This window comes from Ahaetulla prasina, chromosome 3 (assembly GCF_028640845.1).
Source record: "Ahaetulla prasina isolate Xishuangbanna chromosome 3, ASM2864084v1, whole genome shotgun sequence".
Classification (NCBI taxonomy): Eukaryota; Metazoa; Chordata; class Lepidosauria; order Squamata; family Colubridae; genus Ahaetulla; species Ahaetulla prasina.
This window is the reverse complement of record NC_080541.1, coordinates 118,560,637-118,587,001: the sequence shown is the minus strand read 5'-3', so window position 1 is coordinate 118,587,001 and position 26,365 is coordinate 118,560,637. Positions and strand designations below refer to the sequence as shown.

At 39.8% G+C, this 26,365-nt stretch overlaps 1 protein-coding gene and 1 long non-coding RNA gene across 6 annotated transcripts in view; one reads left to right on the top strand and one right to left on the bottom strand.

Annotated features, from left to right (window-relative positions):
- The window catches only part of PBX1 (PBX homeobox 1), a 313,418-nt gene that overhangs the window by 131,446 nt on the left and 155,607 nt on the right, over positions 1–26,365 (bottom strand). The window lies entirely within an intron of this gene.
- The window catches only part of LOC131196337 (uncharacterized), a 62,953-nt gene continuing 43,784 nt past the window's right edge, over positions 7,197–26,365 (top strand). The window contains exons 1-3 of one of the 2 annotated variants that reach the window (XR_009154700.1): positions 7,197–7,299; positions 15,638–15,675; positions 17,060–17,227. This is a non-coding gene — a long non-coding RNA (uncharacterized LOC131196337). Of the gene's footprint in view, positions 7,300–12,268; positions 12,546–15,637; positions 15,676–17,059; positions 17,228–26,365 lie in introns of those variants that run through there. The other variant, XR_009154699.1, reaches the window with a different exon arrangement.

The following is a 26,365-nucleotide window of genomic DNA, read 5'->3' as shown; positions in this document are numbered from 1 at the left end:
TGGTATCGAAAGCCGCTGAGAGGTCTAATAGGACCAGGGCAGAGGAGCAACCCCTGTCCCTGGCCCTCCAGAGATCATCCACCAACGCGACCAAAGCCGCCTCCGTGCTGTAACCGGGCCGAAACCGGACTGGAACGGGTCTAGATAGACAGTTTCATCCAGGTGCAAGGGAAATTGATATGCCACCATATTTCTACAACCTTCGCGCGAGCGGGTTGGAGACCGGACGATAATTACCTAAAACAGCCGGGTCCAGGAAGGCTTCTTGAGGAGGGCCTCACCACCGCCTCTTTCAAGGCGGCCGGAAGACACCTCCACCAAAGAAGCAGTCGAATCGCCTGGAGCCAGCCTCGTGTCACCTCTCGAGTGGCCAGCACCAGCCAAGAGGGGCACGGGTCCAGTAAACACGTGGTGGCATTCAACCTACCCAACAACCTGTCCATGTCCTCGGAGCCACAGGGTCAAACTCATCCCACACAATGTCACCAAGACCGCCTCGTGCATCTCGCCCAGATCACTGCAATCTTGGTCCAGACCATCCCGGTTGAACGATTTTATCGTATAGATAACCGTTAAACTCCTCAGCACGCCCCTGCAACGGGTCACCCCGCCCCCCCTGGTATAGGAGGGAGCGGGTCACCCGAAACAGGGCGGCTGGGCGGTTATCTGCCGATGCAATGAGGGAGGAGGCGTAGCTCGCCTCGCTTCCTCAATGCCACTAGGTAAGTCCTAGTATAGGACTTCACTAGTGTCCGATCAGCTTCGAACGGCCAGACCTCCAGAGACTCTCCAGGCGCCTTCTCCGCGCCATCCTCTCAGCTCCTCGGAGAACCAAGGAGCCGGTTGGGACCTGCGCCGGGTCAGAGGCCGCAAAGGCACGACACGGTCCAAGGCCCCCGCCGCGGCCTGTTCCCAGGCCGCAACAAGTTCCTCAGTCGAGCCGTGAGCCAGACCCTCAGGAAATGGCCCAAGCTCCGTCCGGAACCCATCCGGGTCCATCAGGCGCCTGGGACGGAACCAACGTGTCGGCTCCGTCTCCCTGCGGTGGTGAATGGCGGTCAGAAAGTCCAGGCGAAGAAGAGAGTGATCTGACCATGCCTTATGCACGGTCACTCACGCTCTGGTTACGTCTAGGTTGGATTACTGCAATGCTCTCTACATGGGGCTGCCCTTGAGGTGCACCCGGAGGCTACAGTTAGTCCAGAATGAGGCTGCGCGAGTAGTAACGCGAGCCGTTCGTGGCTCCCACGTAACACCACTGCTCCGTAGTCTGCACTGGCTCTCTGTGGTTTTTCGGGTGTGCTTCAAGATTTTGGTTACCACCTTTAAAGCGCTCCATGGGTTAGGACCCGGGTACTTACGAGACTGCCTGCTATTACCCTTTGCCTCCCACCGACCCGTACGCTCTCACAGAGAGGGTCTCCTCAGGGTGCCATCCGCCAAACAGTGTTGGCTGGCGGCCCCCAGGAGTAGGGCCTTCTCTGTGGGGGCAGTGACGCTCTGGAACGAACTTCCCCCTGGCCTACGTCAAGTGCCTGATCTTCAGACCTTCCGTCGTGAGTTCAAAACACACTTATTCATTCAAGCGGGACTGGCATAATAGTGTTGAGTTTAATTTGGGGTTTTGTTAATATTTTAAAATTTTAAATTCAAATTTTTAATTATCAGCCTTTTATAATCTGCTATGTTTTAACTTGTTTTTAATTGTATATATCTTGTGTTTTATTTTTGGCTGTACACCGCCCTGAGTCCTTCGGGAGAAGGGCGGTATAAAAATTTAATAATAATAATAATAATAATAATAATAATAATAATAATAATAATAATAATAATAATAATAATAATAATAATAATAATAATAATACCACTTTGGTGGGCACATTAATGGAATAGAATAGAATAGAATAGAATTCTTTATTGGCCGAGTGTGATTGGGCACACAAGGAATTTGTCTTGGTGCATACGTTCTCGGTGTACATAAAAGAAAAGATACATTTGTCAAGAATCATAAGATACAATACTTAATGATAGTCATAGGGAAACAGTCAATATAAATCTTAAGGATACCGGCAACAAGGTTACAGTCATACAATCATAAGTGGGAGGAGATGGGTGATAGGAACGATGAGAAGATTAATAGTAATGCAGACTTAGTAATAGTTTGACAGTGTTAATGGAATTATTTGTTTAGCAGAGTGATGGCATTCAGGAAAAAACTGTTCTTGTGTCTAGTTGTTCTGGTGTGCAGTGCTCTATAGCGTCATTTTGAGGGTAGGAGTTGAAACAGTTTATGTCCAGGATGCGAGGGATCTGTAAATATTTTCACGGCCCTCTTTTTGACTTGTACAGTATACAGGTCCTCAATGGAAGGCAGGTTAGTAGCAATTGTTTTTTCTGCACTTCTAATTATCCTCTGAAGTCTGTGTCTGTCTTGTTGGGTTGCAGAACCAAATCAGAAAGTTATAGAGGTGCAGATGACAGACTCAATAATTCCTTTGTAGAACTGTATCAGCAGCTCCTTGGGCAGTTTGAGGTTTCTGAATTGGTGCAGAAAGAACATTCTTTGTTGTCCTTTTTTGATGATGTTTTTGATGTTGGTTGTCCATTTTAGGTCGTGAACCTAGAAATTTGAAGGTCTCTACTGTTGATACTGTGTTGTCTAGTATTGTAAGAGGTGGTAGTATGGGAGGATTTCTCCTAAAGCCCACCACCATTTCTACGGTTTTGAGTGTGTTCATTTCCAAATTGTTCTGGTCACACCACGAGGCTAGTTGTTCAACCTCCCACCTGTATGCAGATTCATCATTGTCTTGAATAAGACCGATCACTGTTGTGTCATCTGTGAAATTCAGTAGTTTAACAGATGGATCGTTTGAGATGCAGTCATAGGTATATAGAGAGAAGAGAACTGGAGAGAGCATACAGCCTTGTGGGGCCCCTGTTCTAATTGTACAGATATTTGATGTGATTCTGCTTAGTTTCACCTGCTGCTTCCTGTCTGTTAGGAAGCTTATGACCCATTTACAAGTATGTTCAGATGGGAAAATTAAGATTAACGTGCCCTAAGCAACGGTGATGTCACTGGCTAATTCTTTCAACCCAGAAGCATCTTGGTGCTTCCAACCTGAGTGTGATGTGATTCAGTCTGATTCTTGGAGACTGCCTTGAGAAGTCCCTGCAATTTTTTTGGCAAGCTTTTTCAGAGGTAGCAGGGCTGAGTAAAATGGATTGGTCCTAGATTACCCAACTGGTTTTGTGTCCAAGGCAGGACTAGAACTCATGGTCACCTAGTTTTAATCCAATGCCTTAACCACTATACCAAATTGGCTCTCATAATCTGTACGGAGATGCAATCACATCTGTATGGAGCGTTGTACATGAACCCTTTCGGGGAGAATAGGAAACAGGTTACCATGACCATTTGTATACCTGTTCTCTTTTCATTGATTCTCCTCATTTTCTCATGGTTTGCTACAGCTTGGTTTAGTGCTGGTTTCAGTCGTTCAGAAAACAAATGTATGCACGGTAGATTGAAACTTACAAACCATTCTCTATGCACACATATTTCAATCCCTGTCATAGTTGGGTAACATCTGGAATAAAAGTGTACCTGTGTACTACTAGAGACACCTGTACAATCATGATTCGTATTTGTTCAACACTGAATATAATTTCCCTATAGATCTTCCTTATCAGTATAGAGATATTGGGGAATAAAAGCAGTGTTTTTCTTGCTTAGCATATAAACAATGAAACAATGCCTAATTCTAACTAGAAATTACGTCTGCGTATTTTAAAAAGCCAACTAATAGGATCTGCCAACTAAGGTTGCAAATAATATTTGGAAAAAAAAAGAGCCAGATTTTAGGAGTATTTTGTTCCTTGAAATATTTCAGCTGTTTTCCTCTTATGCCCATAGAGAGTTGATCAGAGCACCACTGAGTATACAGGCTTAGAAAAACCACTGATTTGACTAAATATAAGAAGGTATCTCATACACTGATATGGATTTGAAATTTACTTACATAAAAGAGTACATAGTAATTTTCAACATAAGCTTGCTGCATAAACATATGTTGAAAATTGTTCTGATATGGCCACTCCTGGACTCTGGACCAGACGGTCACCCGGATGGGGTTGGATTCTCTCTCAGCATACCAAGAACGAGTGTATCAGGTAAGACCAACGCCCCTTCTCCTGTGTGCTGAGGAGAATCCAAGGAATGGGACAGACCAAAGCCAGCTGTCCTAAGGGTGGGTAGCAGTCTGGTCCTGAGTCCCCAAGGCTGTATGCACCTTCTGGAGTATTTGCCTGCCAAAGGCCACTTCAGCCGAAGCGAAGGCATCCAGTTTGTAGTGCCTTTTAAACGGGGATGGAGAGGAGCATGTTGCTGCTCTACAGATTTCATCGATAGAGGCCTGTGTAGTCCATGCAACCGTTGTAGCCGTGCTTTATGGTGGAATGGCCTGTCACTCACCTAATGGAAGAGCCTGAAGCCCGTATAGACTGGCCTATGGTCAATGTTGTAACCCTGTTACCCAGTGTAGAGGGCTGGAAAGATAAAAACAGGGATTCTGTCCTCCTAAGGGAGGCAGTTCTCTTGATGTAGGTACAGAGGGCCCTCCTAATGTCCAAGGTGTGCCACTTCTTCTCTAAGGCATGGGTCAGGCCCTTACAGAAGTCTGGCAAGATTATTTCCTGTGCCCTGTGGAACAAGGAATTCACCTTGGGAAGGGAGGAGGGATCCAACCACAGAACCACCCTATTGGAATGGAATATGCATAGGTCCTCTCTTATAGAAAGGGCCACCAGTTCAGATATTCATCTGGCTGAAGTGACAACCATGAGGAAGGCTACCCTGAAGGTAAGGAAGTGCAGGCTGGCTGACCATAACGGCTCAAAGGGTGCAGAGGTGAGAGCTTGTAGGGCTTTGGGCAGGTCCCAGGTGGGGTACCTGTGTACCACCGGAGGCTTTAAATTAGCTGCGCCTCTAATGAAACTGTGCACAATAGGGTATTGAGCGAGGGACTCCAGATCCCCACAGGATAACACCAAGGACAGAGCTGCCACCTGCCTGTGTATGGTATTGGGTGACAGGCCCTTGTCCAGCCCTTCCTGAAGGAATTCCAGGATCTGGGTCACTGATACAGAGATGCGATCAATGTGATCATTGGAGCACCAGCCACAAAAGGTTTTCCAGATTGAGTCATAAATTCTGTTAGTAGATGGCCTCCTAGAGGCCTGAATTGTCTGTATTACTTTGCTGGAGAAAGCCTCAGAACTCTCCACTCAAGTCCCAGATGGTCAGTTGGAGCCATTGCAGTTCTAGATGGACTAAGGCCCCCTGACTGAGGAAGATTGTGTCTGGAGGGATCCTCCAGGGCCTGGAAACCGACAAGCTGACCAGATCTGCATACCATGGCCATCTGGGCCAGTGGGAAGCCAGGAGCAGGACTTCTGCCTTCTTTGCCAGCATCTTCCTGATTACCCCTGGAATGAGGGGAAGAGGAGGAAAGGCATATAGTAGACTTGGAGCTATGGATTGCAGAGTGCATTGACCTCTTCCGCCCTTGGTGTTGCAAACCTGGTGTAAAGCCTGGGCAGCTGGCTGTTTGACAGGATGGCGAAGAGGTCCAGGACCAGAAGAGGGGCTGAACCTTTCTGACAGTTCCCTGAATAATCTGGATGCAGGTGCCACTCTGAGTGGTCGACTGTGGCTGTGCTGAGCCAGCCTGTCTGTACATTGTCCCTGAGTTGTGCTCTGTTCTGATGGAGAAAGATGTCTCTCTGCCCAGAGGCCCAATTGCTCGGGTTCTTGCATGAGGGACCTGGAGTGGGTGCCCCCTTGGTGGTTGATATGGGCCTTGGTGGCCACATTGTTCATCAGGATGAGCACATGGTGGCCAGAGATCATGTCCTGGAACCAAGGCCAAGTGGGCTGCCTTGAGTTCCAGCCAGTTGATATTGTTCCTCAGGTTTTTTTGAGTCCACTGCCCTGGAGGTGGGCACCCCAGCCAAAGAGGCTGGCATCTGGGCTCCTTGAAGGTACATCCCTTGGGTATAGTCTCAGGACATGTATCTTTCAGGGACTTTCCATATTGTTGATCATGGTTTCCTTTGGAAACCATTTCAGTTACAGTGCCTGCCCTAAGGCACACCATTCTTTCAAGATTCAAACCATTCTTGCCCTTCCACAAGGCCCTAATAATTTAACTCTTTCCCTGAGCATTGGGGCTAGATACCTTTTGTGGCCACAGACCCCCAAAACTTAATATTTAAAGAAATAACATTTCTTCAAGCTTTCGTGGACCCCCCATGATGACATTGTGGCTCCCACAGGTCAATCATTGAGAATGATTGAGAACCACTGTTCTAGAGGAGTATATTGTGATGTATTTTTATTTTTAGTGCTTTATTTTTATGTTTTTTCAAGTTGTTAGTCACCCATTACCACTCTTGTGAAATGGGCATCCATGTAATTCAAATAAAGAAACAGACTAAAATAATAATCAATAATATCTTTCAAAAGTAGTGTATACATGCTTTATGGCAGCATTTTTCTAAGCTTCTAAGCCCCACAGAGGGAATATTGTGGCCATGGGAGGACAAAATGTAGAGCCCTCTGTTGTTAATATTAAGATGAGGAGCTAAACAAATACCTGTGCGAAATACATTGAAAGAATAATTTTACTTCTTATTTCTAAAAAATACTGCCGAAAGCACTGGATTCCAGTATTTCGTCAGTGAATTTAATAGTGACTTATTGTAGGGGGGCTTTACAGCCCATAAAGAAGTCTAAGGGCTACAGGCATCCAATATATCATTCTGGATTATTTATATATTATATAACTAGTATTAATTGGTTTCAGTTTCACAGACCAATAAGAGATTATGAAACAGTTACAGCTATTTGAAATCTTTCAGGTCTAGAACCCATTTCTGCCTTATGTATAGAAATGTTTTTTCAAAAATAAGGGGGAGCTATCCATCTGATGCCTGTGTGAGAACTTGGCCTTAGCTACTACATGAACAAAGTGATTAACAGTGAAGCTGAACAAACCTGGGAGGATCACAGGGTAGTGGTGAAATCTAAATTTATTTCCTACCGGTTCTGTGGGCGTGGCTTGGTGGGTGTGGCTTGGTGGGGGGGTCATGTGACTGGGTGGGTGTGACTATGTGACTGGGGGATCAAAAGACAGAAACTCCGCTAACAATGTCCTGCTGGAGCAGGGTTGGACTAGATGACCTCCATGTCCCTTCCAGCCCAGGATTATCCTCTGAAGCTGCATCTAGTGCCAGGTTTGTAGTCCTTCCTTCCTCTCTTTTTCCCTCCCTCTTTCCTTCCCTCCTTCCTTCCTTCCTTCCTTCCTTCCTTCCTTCCTTCCTTCCTTCCTTCCTTCCTTCCTTCCGTCTTCTTTCTCTCTCTCTCTCTCTCTCTCTAACAACCCCCCCACCCTCACTTTTTGCCTACACCCCCTCATTTTTTGCCTAGCAGGCTTCAGCTTGTTTACCTTTTAAAAATGTTTTTAAAAGAAAAAAAAAAGCCTTTGACAATCAGGCACCTCAGCTGGGATCGTCAGAGCCTCATTTTAATCCTTTAAAAGCATTTTTTTACAACCTCTTCGGCCGAAGAGGTTGTAGAAAAAATGCTTTTAAAAGGCTCTGGCGATCCCAGCTGAGCCGCACGATCATCAGAGGCTTTTTTTTTACTTTTAAATGCATTTTCTCGGCCAAAGAAAAAATGTTTTTAAAAGTTTAAAAAAAACCCCTTCTGATGATTGTGTGGCTCATCTGGGAATGGGGGGGGGCAGGGATTTTTGCTACCGGTTCTCCAAACCACCCGCCACCATTGCTACCGGATCAGGCGATCCGGTCTGAACCAGGAGCATTTCACCCTTGTCATGGGTAGTATTATATGGGAGGATAAACAAAGAGGTTGTGCTGGAAACTTTTACCTAAGATAAACCCAACTGCCGTATTAGCAAAATCTCTCAGAAGATACTGGCCTTGATCACATGAGGCTGAATAGCATCTAGCCTCTCTTTCTCTTGCTAGGAGAAAGCGCCTGTGCTTGTTCATGAAATGGTCACTTCATATTCAGCTCAAAGAGTGTCTCAGAAATATGCAGTAATAATAACAGCAGTAATGATAATAAATAACATAGTGCATTTTCCCCAGGGGCAACATTAATAGTACAACTGGAAATGTTCAATTTGATTATAATGCTTTACGAAAAGGTCATTGAAAGACTGAAAAGTTTACCTTAGGGATGTTGATTCTCCTTGCTGGATGAAAATGAAAAAGTCAAACCACTCTGTGCAGCACCCACATTTCTCTTACATTTTCTGGGGCCAACAGCAGGGAATATTGTTTATTTAAGATATACAAGGAGAATGGATGATATCCAAGAATGCATGCATCTCAGAGCTCGGACGCATTTGTTCTTGAAAGAATGATAAAACAATTTTAAAAGCACACATTTAATATATTTTATAGTCCACTCAGAAAAGCTGTGCTGGAACAATCGCTTATGGTGAAAAACACTAGTGATGGGAATTGGACTCCCATTTCTTAGCTATCCCAGCTAGAACTGCATCTAAATGTACTTGTTTAAAGTACCTATGCATCCAGAACTATGTACCTGAAATAAACATGGTACATTCCTTAATGTGGAGTTGGTTAGAGGACTTGAAAAGATGATTTCTGTTAAGACTGTAAAACTTGTGATATTTGGTGACTCCCACACATTTATCATAGCTATCAAGGAATGTGTTTTATAATTTTCAGTTTTTTATTCTCAAAGCTTTGAGTTAATTTCCAATTGTACCTTGTAAATGTTGTACCTTGATGAAGGTATCTTTTCTTTTATGTACACTGAGAGCATATGCACCAAGACAAATTCCTTGTGTGTCCAATCACACTTGGCCAATAAAGAATTCTATTCTATTCTATTCTACTAGATTACATGTAAACTATGTAAATCAAAATAACCTTGGAAAATAGACAGTGGCAGTTACTCCCAGGGCATCATGGAACATTTATTGCTGCAGAAATTGTAAGATTACATGTTTACAATCAGCTTTAAAAAAAGGAAAAGTAGGAGTGTGTGTGGAGGGCACTACTATAATCTTTTGCAGCATTTCAGTGTAAAGCATAGATTTTTATTTATTTATTTATTTATTAAATTTTTATACCGCCCTTCTCCCGAAGGACTCAGGGCGGTGTACAGCCAATGATATTCTTGCACTACAATTACAACAGAACCTTTGCAAGCAAACAGGGAAATTTAGAAATGCCTACAGAAAATCATCTAGTACAGAAATTATATCACATTTATTTATTTAATTAATTAATTTTAAATGCTTATGTCACCCATATCCCTTGTAAGGTGACTCTTGTAATAGCATAGTTATTAGATGCTTGTTACACTGTTACAATACAGTGTAACAAAATCCTAATAGAGGCAGATATTTTGGAAGACAAATTAACATGGATACTGAAATAGCTGTCCCCCTCCAAAAGGTCCTTGAACCACTGGGACACCATCCGAATTCCGTAAATCAGTACCAATAGCAATAATTACAAAACTATGTTAAAATATAGGTTAGCAATAAATGGAGAAAGGACTGGAAAAGGTCAGTGTTCATCCCAATACTAAAGAAAAGTGACATATGCATCCGCTCAAACTACCACACAATAACTCTGACATCCCATGCTAGCAAAATGTTGTTGAAAATCATACAAGATGATTGGGCTGAGTCATGGAAAGAGAACTGTCTGAGATACAGGCTGGTTTTAAGGAGGAAGAGATCTTTGCAATTGCTTGATGACTAATGTAACATTTGTGTGAATTTCAATTTGTATTTCTTCAACTAGTAATCTCCTTCAATTATACTGAACATTATAAATTATGAAGGTACCTAAAATCTAGAAATGTTATACAACAGAAAGCATCATAAAGAATGATGAGAATGGGAATGAGCAAATGTAAAATAGAGAAAGAGAAAAAAAATCAAAACTTATTTTTGTATTTTTAAAAATGGTTTCAGTTTTAAAACACTTGACCATTATGTTTATAGGGAGCCAGTTCATAACCAGAAAATAAACATGTATCTTCAATTGAAAATAGAAAATTTGGAGTGACATTGTACTTTCTTGCTTAAGAAGTCCATAATTATTCATATTTATACTTTACAAAATGTGGGAATATAATATAAACTTACTTTTACTTTTTTATACATACTACTCTACCCCAAAAAGCATTCTCATTTTTAACATGTTCCAGGAACAAACTGCTACCCTTCCAGCTACAGTATGTTACTTCCTCAGTGGATGATTTTTGTAGCTGTACAGAAAGTTGGGAGGCTGAGTGACAGCCTTTGACAGGCCAGAATTTGCCCAATGCCCATTCTTGCTATAGATGTAAAAATATAAACTGAACTAAATTATTTGTCCATGAAAAATAAAAGGAGTTTTTATGAATAAGACAAATATTGCCAGTCAAAATATAATAAAGAAAATAACTGCAATACAAGTAAAGCAATAATAGATATATAAAAAGCAATCTTGAATAAAATCCTACTGATTTGCTATTTGGTTAAAAGATGCTGAACTTCTTAAACAAATATGCCACTTGCCAATGCATAGAGCAACAATCAACTTCTTTAAAGAATGGAATAAAAATATTTAAAAAGTGGGAAGACAACAGTTTTATAATGGCATCTACATCTGGCATCTCCACAAAATGTTTATGGGAATTATATTGGTTCTAAAGAACAGGGCTGGTGGGAAAGTATACTGAAAGTAACGCAAAATACTTTTTCAAGTTGAATAGTGTCAGAAAAACTATTACAATTATATACTATAAGCCATTTAGATATTTCTATGTAACCAGCAAAGAAATGTTTCTGTTCCAAAATCCATGGATAGGCAGATGTCTGTCTTCCAGTGTGTATGATTTCCTGCCCTCATTCCAGGTGAAACTTACATATTTTGCAGGGAGTGTCTAATTTGGAGAATAGTTGTGTATGTATTTGTATTCTTATTAATAATAAATTGATATGTCATATTTTCAATATTCAGGTGGGCACAGAGAGCAAGAACTGGTATTTAGAGCTTTCAGTGGAAAAAGTAGAGGAGCTATTTTGGTGGTGGATGGAAAGATGGCAGACAGAGAAACCTCCACAGCTTTCTTTCCTTTGATTCTGTTCTGCAGTTCCATCTCTCTCTCTCTCTCTCTTTTTATTCAAGCGACAGTATATGTGACTGAAATGCCCAAACATACATCATCTCCTTTGTTGATTAATCCTCCCCTGTGTGCCTTCAACTCTCTCTAAAATCAGCCAGGGAAACGGCATCTCAAAGAAAGGCCAGGCCAGAGTGTGCGCTACTAGGTTGGGCTCCTGTGCTCACAGATCTGCTTAATTTGGCCTATCTCTCCCCAGCGATAAGGCTGCTAACAGCCTGTTATCAGGCAGTCAGTGAAAATGTGCTCCAGCCTGATTAGGTCTCAGTCTTTGCCAAGGTTATAAACAGCCGTTATCGTTTTCCCGAACAGAATAATCCGGACAGTATCAGCTCAGAAACATATGGGCCACACAGCGAAGATAGCCGCTGACGGACACTTCATTTTAATTGTAACGAGTGGATAGCAGCAGCCGGCAGACAACAGACACAACTGCCCAGTTGGCAGCTGTTCATTCTCTCTCTCTCTCACCCTCCCTCTCCCTCCCTCCCCCTTGGATGTTAAAATATACATATTGACTCTACTTAATACATCTCTCATAGCAAAGCATATCCGTCTCCCAGTAGAAAAAGACAGCTCACCACTTCCACATTTCACTTCATTAAAGCGGACTATGAAATCTGCTACAACCTCCCAAACTGCACAAAAGTAAACAGATGCATTTGCTTTATTACTCTTTTTTTCTTATTACTGTGTTAAAAATGCTCTTTCTTGTTCCTAAATTTCAAGAGAATTAGGTCATATGAAGAAATACTACATTGCAAAAACCAAAACTAGATCTGGCATCAGATCTTGACATCAGATCTGGAATCAGATCTGGAATTCTCTTCCCATTAATCCACAGAATTCTAACAGCAGCACCTGGATGAGCAAAGCATATCACACCAATAATCTACAAAACTAATGGTCTGAGATAACTCAGCAAGTCACTACAGCCACACCCTACAATGGACAATGTTCATACCCTTAGATCAGATTTTGCAACAACAATAAAAAAGGAGGTCTTGATGGAAAAGTTAATGGCCTCCAAATGGGATAATCAGCAAACAATGCCAATCTTCTATTGATTCTTTCTACTATTTAGTTACTACTGGTAGATATGTCAGTACCTCAAACTATTTTACCTTGATAATAGCTGAGATTGCTGTTTCAGATGGTGATGACAGCCAATACTGAAAGGAGCAGTCAAAACTGGGAAAAGACTTTTCCAAACGGCACAATCCTGCCAGGAAACAGAACAACACCCAACATAATAACAGAGTTGGAAGGAACCTTGGAAGTCTTCTAGTCCAAGCCAGTGGTGGGTTGCTCTCAGTTCTCTCCAGTTCTTGCGTATCGGTAGTAAAAGCGGCGGGACCTACCCACCCTGACGTCATATTTGGCGATCTGCACATGCGCAGAAGCATGTGCACACAAGCAAAGCAAGCATGCACGCACACTCCCATTGCGAACTGGTAGTAAAAGTAAGTAGAACCCACCTCTGGTCCAAACTTCTGCTCAAGCAAGGGACCCTATATCACAGGTGTCAAACTCGCAGTATCACATTGCCATCACATGACGTCTCACAACATTTTTTCCCCTTTGCGGACCTTGGGTGGGCATAGCCTGCACATGACGCATCCGGCTGCCAATTTGACACCCCTGCTCTATACCATTTCAGACAAGTGGCTGTCCAGTCTCTTCTTAAAAGCCTCTGTGATGGAGCTTACACGGCTTCTGAAGGCAAGCCATTCCACTGGTTTATTGTTCTCACTGTTTGCAGGTTTCTCATTACTTCTAGGTTGCTTCTGTCCTTGGTTAGTTTCACTCCACTGTTTCTTGTCTTGCCTTCTGGTGCTTTGGAAAATAGGTTGACCCCCTCTTCTTGTGTCAGGTCTGCCATCTTTGGCTTGGCGCCTTACTGGCATCCTGCCATCAAAAGCCAGAGGGGCACAGGGGAATAAATGGGCAATAAACATGTGATGGGAAATAGGGAGTGGGGATGACAGATTCATGAAGGCCAGAGAAACACAGAACCAGTTTGTGCCAGTGCTCAAAACTGAGAATGGAATGTGGACTACCCCACACCTCAGCGTTTCTCAAAACATCTATGCAGATCTTCATTGGCTGAAGATGAACTGATCATGGGGCGAGGGCTAGGATGTGGGAAACAATTTGTATCTTTTCACATGGGAAACTTTGTTCTAGTGTGATGTTACTGCAATCAGCTTCCTTTAATAATTTTTTTCCCTAAGGTACCAACCTGGGTAGCCTCTCAAATATTGGAATACTGCTATCATGTCACCCCTGATCCTTCTTTCCACTAAACAAACCCAATTCCTGCAACCGTTCTTCATATGTTTGTCTCCAGCCCCCTAATCATCTAAATTGCTTATGAAGATGTTGAAGAGTACTGGCCTAAAATGAAAACTTGCCCATTGCTTACTTTCCTCCATGTAGATGTAGTTCCATTAAGGAGTACATATTGAAAGTGATTTGTCAGGCAGTTACAAACCCTCTGGTGGTGATGCTGTCTAATCCACATTTTTTTAGCTTAGCAAGAAGTAGGCTGTGGTCTATTTTGTCAAATGCCTTACTGAAATTCAAATACACTATGTCTACTGCATTTGCTGGTCCACTAATTTAGTCACTTTGTCAAAGAATGAAATAAGATTTGTGTGGCATGATCTGTTTTTAACAAACTTGTGTTATGTTCTGGTTATAACTTTACTTGCTTCTAGATGTTCACAGATCTGTTGCTTCATTATCTTTTGGTTATCTTTTCCAGGATCTTCCCAGGTATTGATGTTTATCGGTTTTCCCTTTTTGAAGGTGGGAACTACATTAGCTCTTTTCCATTAGTTCTCTGGTAGTTCCCCGATGCTCCAGGTTCTTTGAAAGATATGGTTCAATGGTTCTGAGATCACATCTGCCAGTTTCTTTAGAATTTTAGGATGCAATCCATCAGGTCCTGGTGATTTGTACTTGTCCAGGGCGGCCTTCTCTTATCATTTTCTTGCTTATTTTAATTTGTATTCCTGGTCTGTCTTTTACAGTTATGTTTTGGGTAGGTTGGGCTGTGTTATCTTTTTGCTGAAGACAGATGCAAAAAATGAATTAGTTAGCTCTGCTTTCTCTCTATCCCTGTTACTTACTTGCCATCTTCTCTCAACATTTCTATACAGCTTCACTTCATTTTCAAAAAGACTTTCACAACACTGATAACTTGGTAAGAGGCTATAGTTTAGGATTGTTTATGTACTTGGTCTCATGCTTCATGAAATTAAGATTGCAAGTGGGGGTTGTGGAAATAAATCAAAAGGGCAACAGTCTATTCCAGAAGTTGGCAATGGAAGGAACAGACATACACACAACCCACCTTCCAAAAGTCATTGAAATCTACTGAGATCATCAAATCTACTGAGATCCCAAATCTTAAAACACTATAGTGTTTTCACATAGGATCTCCTTGGTAAAATTATTAAAAATCTAACAAGCTCTTAGCAAGTTTCAAAATGATTTAATTTGTGTGTTTATATGTGTGTATCCATGCTGTGAACATTGTGGTGGCCTAGTGATGAAGATGATTGCCCCCCACTCGGAAGGTTGAGAGTTCAATCCTAGCTAGTGGCAGATGTTTCCCTCCTAGGGCTCAAAAAAAAATCTGCTGTGAACTCTACATGGTATCAGAAAGGGCATCCATCCATCCCGTCACCCCAACTCTACCCCAAGTGATTGATTACAGGGTTGTAATAAAGAAGTTTGTGTATCTATGCTATAATCCAAACTGCATAATGATGCAGTTGTTGCCTGAAAAAGTTGTTGACCAATAGCTTGTTCAATTTTTTTATGATTGACCGTGCTCAACAAAATTCATCAGCTGTTGCCAATGAAGTCCATATGTTAACTTTACCCTCTAATGTGGAGTATGAATAAATAATTCCTTACTGAAGCAACCTGAACCCCTAACCCTAATATGATATCTGGGATAGAGAAAGTACCTTTATTATTTTTTAAACAGGAATATTTTAGTTGTTGTTACTATTTCTGGCCAAAAAAGGAAGGCATTATCTGAGCACCCTTTTATGAAATAAGTGTTTTGTCTGTTTTGCAGAAGACAAAATATGTGATCTGATATTTAAGGATCCGGTCCAGTGTCTGTCTTATAGTTAATTTCTTGGGAAAGTTCTAGTCATACAAAATGTATATTTGATCTGTTTCATGGAGCAAAATATATGGTATTTTAAAGTATTTCAGATTCAAACCTCACCATTGTCTACAAGCTTCTTTGTGACTAGGCTGCTACCATTTACTGGAAGTCCCCAGAACAATTTCCAGATTTTCAGGCGTGCCCATGGTGGCTTACTCTGTATAAACACTTATTGCTATATTCTTTATTTTTTATTATTCTAGGAGAAACTTTGAGAAAACTGCAGCTTTAAGCTTCTTCCGTAAGTATAGTTTCATTTAAATAAGCAACATATATCCAGAAGCTTGTAATCTGAGGATTCTAATACACCAAGTTTTTATACCTTCAATTAGGATTAAACAATAAATAAATAAATCCTGCATATTATAAGCAAATTGTGATGCTGTCATTTTAAAAGGAAAAGTGGCCCTACGATAACTACTTCCCTGTGACCAAGCTATTTTACTTAATGATCAGGAATGAAACAGAGGTAAAATAAGAGTGTCTCATTGTCTTCAATATCTTCTTTTCTTCAACTTACTCTGATTAATTCAGTGATTGTGCAAGTTGATGAAAAGCGGGTGATATCTCAACAATAGTAACAGTTAAGTTGGATAAACAGCTATATCACACATACTGTCAAGAATCTAGAGCTGTGGGTCTCCTTTTCCGTATGCTGATAGGAAGGCATCTGCTCTCTCTCTCTCACAATCCATAAAGTCTCCTCCCATTCAGTGCAGCCCAGATCTGCTAGTTATCTCTGTGGGAGCACCAGTTCAGCTGTAATGAAGGATGGTTCATTGAGGTGTAAAGCTTCATTTGCATTCCCTCACTGTCCTTTTCTATATCAAGCTCTCCCACCCGCTTTCTCAAAAGGGGAGGCTTAGTTGAGAGATTCTTAACCGCATTTGCATTCTTGAGACAAGCACTTTGGCATTAATTCATCTCTGCACAAAAGTCTCCTTTCATCTTTTTCCCTCTGTTCAAGAGACCCAGAATGAATTCTGCAAGAGTAGTGTGCTCTTTTAATGCTGCAGTGCTGTGCAATGCAGGATTACAAGGGATTGGTGGCGGGGTGTGTGTGTGTTCCTTTTCTTTATTCCCAGTGTTCAGCAGCTCTGCCTTGTTTTGCTATTAAAAATACAGCAAGATAATGTTCTTAGGTCCATTAGCTACAGTAATGGTGCTGCCACTTCTGTCTCCAAATGCACCCTGCTCCTGCAGATGCAACCACAGTCAGCCCCACTTGCTCTCCAACCTGCAGTGAGAGAGCATGATAAAACAACCACCTAATATCCATACAGCAAAGAGAGCTTAGAAACATTGGGAAGATTTAGGCCTGGGATCTGATTCACAGATGCTCTCACCATAATCTGTATTCTGATCTCAACACCAGCAGGGCTGTGAGTAGAATAACCATTAACCAAGGTCTCATAAAAAATTCAGCCTTTTTGACTTCCCTGCATTTACTGCTGTTTCACAGACAGGAACACTGAGAAAATATAGATAGCCTGAAAAGATTTCCATCGTCCAATATTCTCCATTGAAAGTGGAGGGTCATTGCCTTTGTTAGGTCAGCCAATGCTTTTCTAAGCAATAGTGGGTTTTATTAGGCAGAATATCTGACTACTTCATTTAAATCTTAGATGAAGATTTGCATCTAGATCCACAAAGGGGAAATCCAAGAGAGTATAAAAGCTGAAGTTCTCCTTAGTCTATTCTACACAGCCAGTTAAGAAGGAACATAATTACCATGAAGAATGCTGTTCAGAAGACACTTGTGACACTAGCACAACCACCAACCTCACCACAAGGTACACATTTGAATAATATTGTGTTTGCAATGACAACAGCAATTACTTGAAAATTGAAGCAAGGGATTAAAATGAATGTAAGAGGCAAAAAAAGGAAGGCTGTGCAATTTTTTTGGGAAAACTGTGACATCCAGAGATGAGGTAGGTTACAATTCATTAGAGTGATATCTTTCATAGATGTTACTGAAAATTAAGGGCATACTTGTGTGGAGGGAAAGTCTTCCGTGTCTTCTAGTCAAGGCAACTGCTACTTTGAAATCTATGAAAAACTAACAACTCAGGCCTCACCTAATAATCCATTTAGTACATGTGATTCATCAATCCAATAGGTTGAGTGTGTGTGTGTGTGTGTGTGTGTGTGTTTTGCTTTAAAGATTTGTTTATAGATGTTAGAGATAAGACAGGGGCCGGATAGCTCAGGCTGGTAAAGCCTGTTATTAAGAACACAAAGCCTGCAATTACTGCAGGTTCAAGCCCGGCCCAAGGTTGACTCAGCCTTCCATCCTTTATAAGGTAGGTAAAATGAGGACCCAGATTGTTGGGGGGGCAATAAGTTGACTTTGTAAAAATATACAAATAGAATGAGACTATTGCCTTATACACTGTAAGCCGCCTGAGTGTGTGTGTGTGTGTGTGTGTGTTTTGTAAACAAACAAACAAAAAGATATGCAAAAAACAGAACATTTGTTGTATTTTATAATAAGATAAGTTGCTAAAATACGTGATGAAGTAGTCATTTCTTTTTTCTTTTGGGTTTTTCTTTTTTTTAGTTGATACCGGTTTTAACTTTTTAATTGTAATGTTTTATAAAATTACTATTAAAAAATAAATGTGTTTGATTCGACCGGAAGCATTGTGGCGATACAGTTGGGAATTAGTGGGCTCTGATGAGCCTGGAAAAAATCTTGGCTAACAAACCACTGTCAGGGGGTCTTCAGACCAGATCTGCCCTGTAGGGACGGAGAAGAAGGAGAGGCAACTCGGACGACCAAGAGGAACAGGCAAATTCCTTGAAGGTTGGAGGAAACACTCCGTGGAGGGGGTGGCGGCCATGGTAGCCACCACAAAGCTGGGGCAACCAGACTAAGTTTTGAGCAGGAGTGGTGATTTGGTCAGAGTACTGGTACCGGGTGAGTGATTGGTCAGCTCACAGGTAAAAAACAAATATTTTTAAAGTGTTAAAAGGTGCCCCAGTGAAGAAACAGCAGCTAATGGGTGCTGGGGAATGCTACTGGAGAGAGAAGAACAAAGCAGAAGCTTAAAGTGCTAAAGCCCGAAATGGAACTTGATCTTTGGTTTAGACTTTGAGTGGAGATAATTAAATTATTAGAAGAAAAAACCCAAAATAGCTGTGAAGAGGATTGAAAATAACTTTAAAACTTTTGATCATTGAAGGAAGAACAAAGAAAAAATTAAAATTAAAAAGCCCTGCAACAGAAATCTTTTAATTGGATTTGGAATTGGATTTAAATGGGAATTTGGGGAATATAAAATTAAGAAGAAAAAGATGGAAGTTGGTAAATATTGGCAACGTGGATTTAATAAATAAATTGGATGTTTTCTTAACCTGTTGATTGGATTGATTGGAGAGAGACATCTACAGGTGGAAAGAAACATTATAACGGTTAACTTGTATCTTTGAAAAAAAAACTTTCTTAAAGTGGTAAGACCGGTGGGAACTTTTGAGGAGGATTTGTTTTTGTTTAAGCTGTTTGATCTCGACAACCAAAGAAGGTGGAACAGAATTAAACTTAAAATTGGAACAAAGACACCCAGAAACAACAAAATGGTGCAGGAACTAACTGAAATGATTAAAATGATGTGTATATCACTCAAAGTGGAATTAAATGAAATGATTATGATGCACGGAAAACCTAAGCCTGATGAACTAGAGACTGTGTTAGAACATATCCAAGTGGACAAAGAAACCATGAATGAGAAGCAAGAAATTAGTACTAAAGACAAAGACATTGATTATGAAAAATTAAATGATTATGTTGGGAGTAACAATGAAAAAAAGAGGGGAGTTAGGAGAAAATTAACTGAAAAAAGGAAACAAATAAAGGGAAGAAAAGGAAAGGGGAAAAGGTTAGAAATGAATGTGAACTTTAAACATTACATTGGGATTAACAATGACAAAAATAGAGGGGTTGGAAAGAGATGAGGAGAGAAAGAAGAGGGGAAGAAACAAAATATAGAAAACTCAAATGATTACACTGGGATCAACAGTGGTAAAATAAGAAAGATGAACAAGGGAAAAAGGAGGAGTGCAGATGGAAATACAGGGCAAATTAGGAAAGTACGGGGGAAATGAAAAAGAAGAAAATAAAAGAAAGGAGAAAGGGAGAAAAAAGTAGTTGATGGATCTATAATTATAAATGAATGGTAGTGAGTTTAATAGATGTAATTGTAATACTTGGAATGTCTTTGATTGTAATAAAGGGAATTTAGCTAAAACATTTGAAATTATATTGTATTGTGAAGATGAAAATTGACTTTGCTTATTATTTAATATGAAGAGATTGGAATTGAGATATAGAATTGAATGATTTAATGTTATATACTTAAATGAACTGTAGTAATATATTTGATTGTAGTATTTGGAAAACTGATAAAAAAGAAATGGGGAAAAAAGGAAGGAAATGGGTTATACATGTAAAATTGTACGAATATTAATACCTAAAGTTGTAATAATGGAATCTAAGGAAAATATTTGAAATTATATTATATTGGGAAAAGGAATATCTATAATTGTAATAATGGAATTTAGGGAAAATATTTGAATATTGTGAAAAGGGAGTAATGGAAAAACATTTGAATAAAAGGACTAAGAGTTGGGGTTAGGTTTTTTAAAACTTAAAGGGTTTCAATTTGAAAAAAGTAATGGGGGGTGGGAATGATTAAGATTAGAGATTAGGGCGAATGGTAATATTATTTATATACCAGAAGAAACAGAAGGAAAATAAAATGAAAAATTAGAGAGAAGGAATATTATGGCAAAAAGTGAAATATACTAATTGTGTTGGAGAAAACTAAAAGCGGTACAAATTTTGACTCGGCCAAAACTTTTCTATAAAAAAAGTAAATGTGTTTTATTACACTTCATAGACTGTGTTGCATTTCTAATCAAAATTGATTTCATAATGTTTTCCCTACCATTGAAAAACCTGAATTGGTTGACGATATTGAACAAATATATTCATGGAAGGTCTTAGCAAATGTACTCAACTGATAATTTAAGAATTCAGGTAATCCTTGATTTATGCCCATTACTGTTGAAAGTTGAGGTGTATGGTTGAATGAAATGCATAATTATAACAACTTCCCCATCCCTGATTTCCCCAATGCATTTGTTAAAGGAATGCATGGGTCATTAGGTAGATAACTCACAGGTGGGGGAGACAGTGGGAGGTCTTATGCGGGCACAGGCACAAGGGAGCCCTCCCAAGGCCTTCCCCCACCTCCTGCTTCCTGCCCCCCAAAGCCCTATGGACCTCTTTTATATCCCACCACGTAACAATCATATACTTACCTTTTGAAGATAACCAGAGCTCAGGAAGTTGGAGCAGGGAAGGCTGCTCCATTGCTGGGCCAGTTTTGCCTCCCTTGCAATCATCTCCCGCAGCTCAAGCCATACTAGTTTTATGCACAATCAAGGAGAAGAAACGCTTCTGCTTTTGCTCCTCTAGCAATCCTTGGCTGGCATGGGGGATGAAAAGATTGCAAGAGGAGGAAATGTGGCAGGATTTCTTCTGTTTGATTGTGTGTAAAGCTACTGTGATTGATGCTGGCAGCAAAAGGGACAGCTGTCACCTTTGGAAGCCATTAGTCCAGAAGCTTCCATGCTGCCACTTTCTCCTGTGTGGGAATGCTGACAACAGCATTTCTTCTTCTCAATTGTGCCATGTGGCCAGTAATGGCCCAGCAAGGGAATGGCCTTCCCTACCCTGACCATTTGAGCTTTGGATATCTTTGAAAGATATATGAGTGAATGGTGACCACGGGTCAGAAGGAGTGAGTGGAACCCAGTGAGGTAACAAAGCAGGCCCAGAGCCTCTGGGGAGCTGGTGGACACAAAGGGAGGGAAATAGGTAGATGAGTGTGCTGCAGAATTTCTGTGATTGATTCTAAGGGTGAATGACTGTTCAATGGATCATAACTTTGAAATGGGTTCATATATAGCTTTTGGGAGAGGAGTGTTGTAAGTTTGAAAGTTCATTAAATGGCCTTTTGTACTTTGAGGACTATGTGTATGAAACAGACTATACAAGTGTGGAAAATCCAATCAGTAACTTGGGCCTAATTCATATGATAGTCAATAGATCAGAGATTTTAAAAGTGAAGCTCACAGGAGATATAGAACTCACCAAGTCTTTAACATTGAAAACAGAAAGTCCAGTAGGAGATGACCAAGCTCAACCTGAGAGCAGAATTAAAGGCATCATCATTGCCATCTCTATGCTCCTGTAAGAGACCTAAGTCCAGCCCCCTCCCTAAATGGTGGCAATTTGCCCTGACCATTAGTAGATCAGATTCTTATGTATAGGTTGCATGGAATAAATTCCTACTGGTTTTGAACTCTATCCTAACTCTATCTAGTCCTAAGAGAAGGTAACATTTCTTGGCTATCAAAATTGCTCCAAAAGAGGGTAATTACCATCATTTTATAGAAATTCTTTTTGAGGTTAATGCATAATGTAAATGTCAGTCCCTTTATCTACATGTTTTCCCATACCATTGATCAATTAGTGTGCTATATTGAAATTATTTTTCCCATCTTATAATACAATTTTGTCTTTTGCTTCCAATTTTAATAAAAGTTTATATATTTTAGAAATAAGGTGTTCCTCATTTGTACACAGTTTTATCATGTTCAAAATTATAGTTTGTTATCAACTTTAAATATCTCTCTGAATTGCAAATACAAAAACCATTGACAACTTAAACCTTCTAGTGCCAGGTATTTCCTGGATTTTAATTTGATGTCATCTGTGGAGTATTCCAATAAATCTACATATCTTAAACATTTTTGTCTGACCCTCAATTCCTTTTTACAATATGCTTCGTGGGAGGAAAGCCATAAAGGTATTTTTAGGCACAGTCTCATTTTATATTTATTCGAAATTCTCAAAACAGCTTGCCTAATACAGTGGTTTCTAAAATCAACATTAACTATATCTACCATCTTGATCATGGTAGATCTTGATTATTAATTAGTTAAAATGTATAAAAGACCCCTAAACAGTTGCTGGAAATGTAAGACTCAAATAGGAAACCTTAATCACATTTAGCGGACTTGTAAAAGAACTAAACAGTGCTGGATATAAATTAGTAATGTACTTTTAAAAAAAGATAATTAATGTACAATTTTGACCAGAAGCTTTTTACTTAGGGTTTATGGACAAATCAATGGAAAAATGACTTGTGTTTTATTGTTAGATATGTAATAGCAGCACAACTTTTATATGTTCAGCATCTGAAAGATCCTACGATACCCACAATAGACATATTGAATTGGGTTATCATGGCCGCTTAACAGGCCTTGTGAGAGAAAAATCATTGACAAAATTTTTCTATAATTGGAAGTTTCTGTGGGAGATGAAGAAAAATCAAATTCTGACATATGGATTTGATGATTGTTAAATTTTTAAGAGGGGGAGAAGAATTTTTCTATTTCCCCTTTTCTGGGGTAAATGGACATTTTATTATAGTCTTAATCAAATATAATATACCCTTCTTTATATCCTTGGAAGCAATCAGAAATCATTCTATGTCAAATAATTTTATTACATTTTTACAAGGCATTCACATAAAAAACCAAAATAAACTAACAACCAAGAGAAAGGATAAACAATTAAAAAAAAAGTGTGAAGTACAAAAGTACAAAGAAAAAGAATGGGAAACATAAATATATATATACACAAGAATCACAAATACACAAGTTACAAGAATCACTAACTTGTGATGATTTGAGTTTGAGATCTCTGCTATACTGTAGACCACGGGTGCCAAACTCACTGTGTCACGTTGCCGTCACATGATGTTTTACAACATTTTTCCCATTTGTGGAGCTGGGGTGGGCATGGCCTGTGTGTGACTCATCCAGCACCCAGGCCACCAGTTTGACACCCCTCATGTGGACCATCTCTACCGTGTATAGTTGAACATGAGGAAGCAACCAGCAACCAGTGGTTACAATACATAGCTAACACTAAATCAAAGGAAGCTTCATTCACCATACACACTGAAGCATTCTGAGCAAGTAGCAATTTCCAGCTATTCCAATTATAATTAAAAATATCAAAAGAAATCTACGAGTAACAACAGGGTCACCTTACCCTGAATAGGATACCCTGTCCCATCAGAGCAACCAAGACTGTCTCCATGCCAAATCTGTGTATAAACTCAGATTGAAAGGGTTAATGGCAATCCATTTCATTTAATAGCTTCTTGCAGCATCTCTACTTTCTCCAGTAGCTTGGCTAGATATAAAATATTAGATACTGACCAGTTGTTATCAAAATGATCAGTGCCTACCGTGTTTCCCTGAAAATAAGACCCTGTCTTATATTTTTTTGAAACCTCAAATAAGCGCTTGGACTTATTTTCGAGGTCTTAGTATTTTGGGGAGCTGGAGCAAGACAGGGCTTCTCTTGCCATCTTACCTGATTTCTAGCTCTGTCTCTCTAACCCTAACCAGAGGAAATGGCAGGGACCGATTGGGCTTATTATCCAGGAAGGTCTTATTTTCAGGGAAACAGGGTAGTGATTGCATCACTTTTGGGAAGCTGAGGGCCGGAGCAGGCAGAAAATGATGCAAAGTATATGGAGTTGTTTCTCATTTCCCTCTTCTTCTAGTGCTCTTAACATGGCAGATATCTCTTCAACTTGTGAAGAGGCTGACAAAAGAAACTCAGTTTGTAATTGGCAGAGGTGGGCTGGACCTTGGCATTCAGTGACAAAAAAACTTCTGTCCTCATAATAAATACAGCACAAGGATAAGGTCACAGAGAAACAGAAAGTTTGGGATGATGGTAATAGAAACATTGGCTTGACTACCAAGATTAAGGCTTGACTAATTGAATATGTGTCTAATGCAACTACTGTCAAGTATTTCTCAACCCACTGGTTTCTCTATGTGTGAAGAGCAATAAGCAAAATAAAGATAACAGTGGTAACTCCAACTCAAATTAAGAAAACATTATGATGAAAGAAACTCAGTTCGTCATTTGTAGCACAGTTACACTAAAAAAGGCAAGGTCATGTCCATCCAGCCTTAATTTACAAGTAGATTATGAGCAAAGCATCTATTTTCAGTTTCACAGTATGCTTAGTTTCCATATGTAGCTCAGGCAAAAACCTAGGTCCAAGCTGAAATTCATTCCACCAACTGCTGTCACTTTTCTGCAATTTCACTGGTCTATATACAAGGTAACTAGGTTGGGGCTTATTTGCCTCAACTAGTTCCTCGCTCAGACTGGCTGTCACACAGAAATTAGCCAGTCTTTTATACTGTTCTCACACTACTGTGCTGTGACAGCTGTTCTATGACTTTCAGTAATGTAATAATATTGTTTTTGAGATCAGTTAAGGTATAAAATGTGTGTACCTTCCATCTTTAATATTAATAAGTCTTGTAACTGGTGGTTTCTTGTACTTCCGAATTCTTGAATACAACTAGAAAGGGCACTTATCCTGAAAAATCTAATAAATTTACAGTTTTATATACTTCCTTCAATTGTAAAAGTCTTGTTCAATAAACTTTAAAATGCCACTATAGAGCAATAACACAGACGGTATAAAGCCAGCCCAGGGAAAGCTGTGCAACTAGAAATTGTTCCCCTTTCTGCTAGAGCAATAAAGTTTTATATGTTTGAACTGACTGTAAAAAGGTTTGAATGTTGGCAACTGGGGAATAATTTGTCTTCTTTATAGTTATTATCATATTTCCCACAAGACCCTTTGGTCTGTGTCAATCCTTCTTGTATATGACACCTTTGTACTGTCAGCAAAAGCTAGAATACTTTACTTGTTTGTTGTTGATGTTTTTTTTTTTAATCCTATAGGTCTTGTATCTGTATTCCTTCAGATTACGGCTAGCAGGAATAAATTACTTGTGACAAGTTTCAATTGAATGTTTCACCAAATGACACTGCATCTGAAGTGTTTTTCCTGGAGAAAAAAATTAATAAATGATTATATTAACTTGTCACTTGATCTAAATTTGATTCAGGAACATTATGATGCAGGAGACACTCATAAAAAGTAATTTTCAAGAATATTCCCAGAGGTTGCAAGAGAAGCAGCTACCGCACTGGGGCAGCAAACACAACCTTGGAGGCAGACCATTGTGCTACCATCTCCTGAATTACAGCCTGAATTGAAAAAAATGTAAGTGAATTACCTTGAGAATGCCAAATATTAGGTCCATTTATACAAAGTCAACAGTCAACAACTACTGAGTTAGTGATTATGGTTGCTGCCCAGAAGTTAACAAGATAATTAAACTATTTCTATGTCAAGTAAACTTTTAAAAACTGTAACTAGATCATCAAGGTGATGAAAAAACATAACAAACATTTTGCCCCATTTAAGGAAATGGAAAATCTGTACATTACATAAAATAAATCAGAGTTTGCGGACTTATAGAAGTTGTAACATCACAGAATATGGGCTATGAATCCAATGGCCTTTTTTCACATGGGCAAAGTTTCAGCTCATAAGAATCTGTTTTATATTTGCCCTTGAGAAGAGCTGTTGGGAGCACATTATAACATGTTAGTGTGTTCTTTGGAGTTTAGGAATAGTGTTTTAAGTATCTTGTCAGCCTGAAAAAAGCATCTTGACCATTCAAAAATACACTTTTCAATATAGAAAATCCAATTGGCCTTTTTATTCTTTATAGTGTTGCTTGTGTGCAGCAAGCACACAGTCATAACCCATTATCAAAATATCTACTTTGGGAGCCCATAGTGTTGCCATCTGGCAAGGATGGTCTTTTCCATGTTGATTCACAAAATGTCATAATAAAAAAACCTATTTCTGGGAGAAAATAACAAAAATCCATATACTTGTTTCATAGTCATGTGACCATATTTTAGGTGCTCAGCAATTGGCCCACATTTACAGCCATTTACA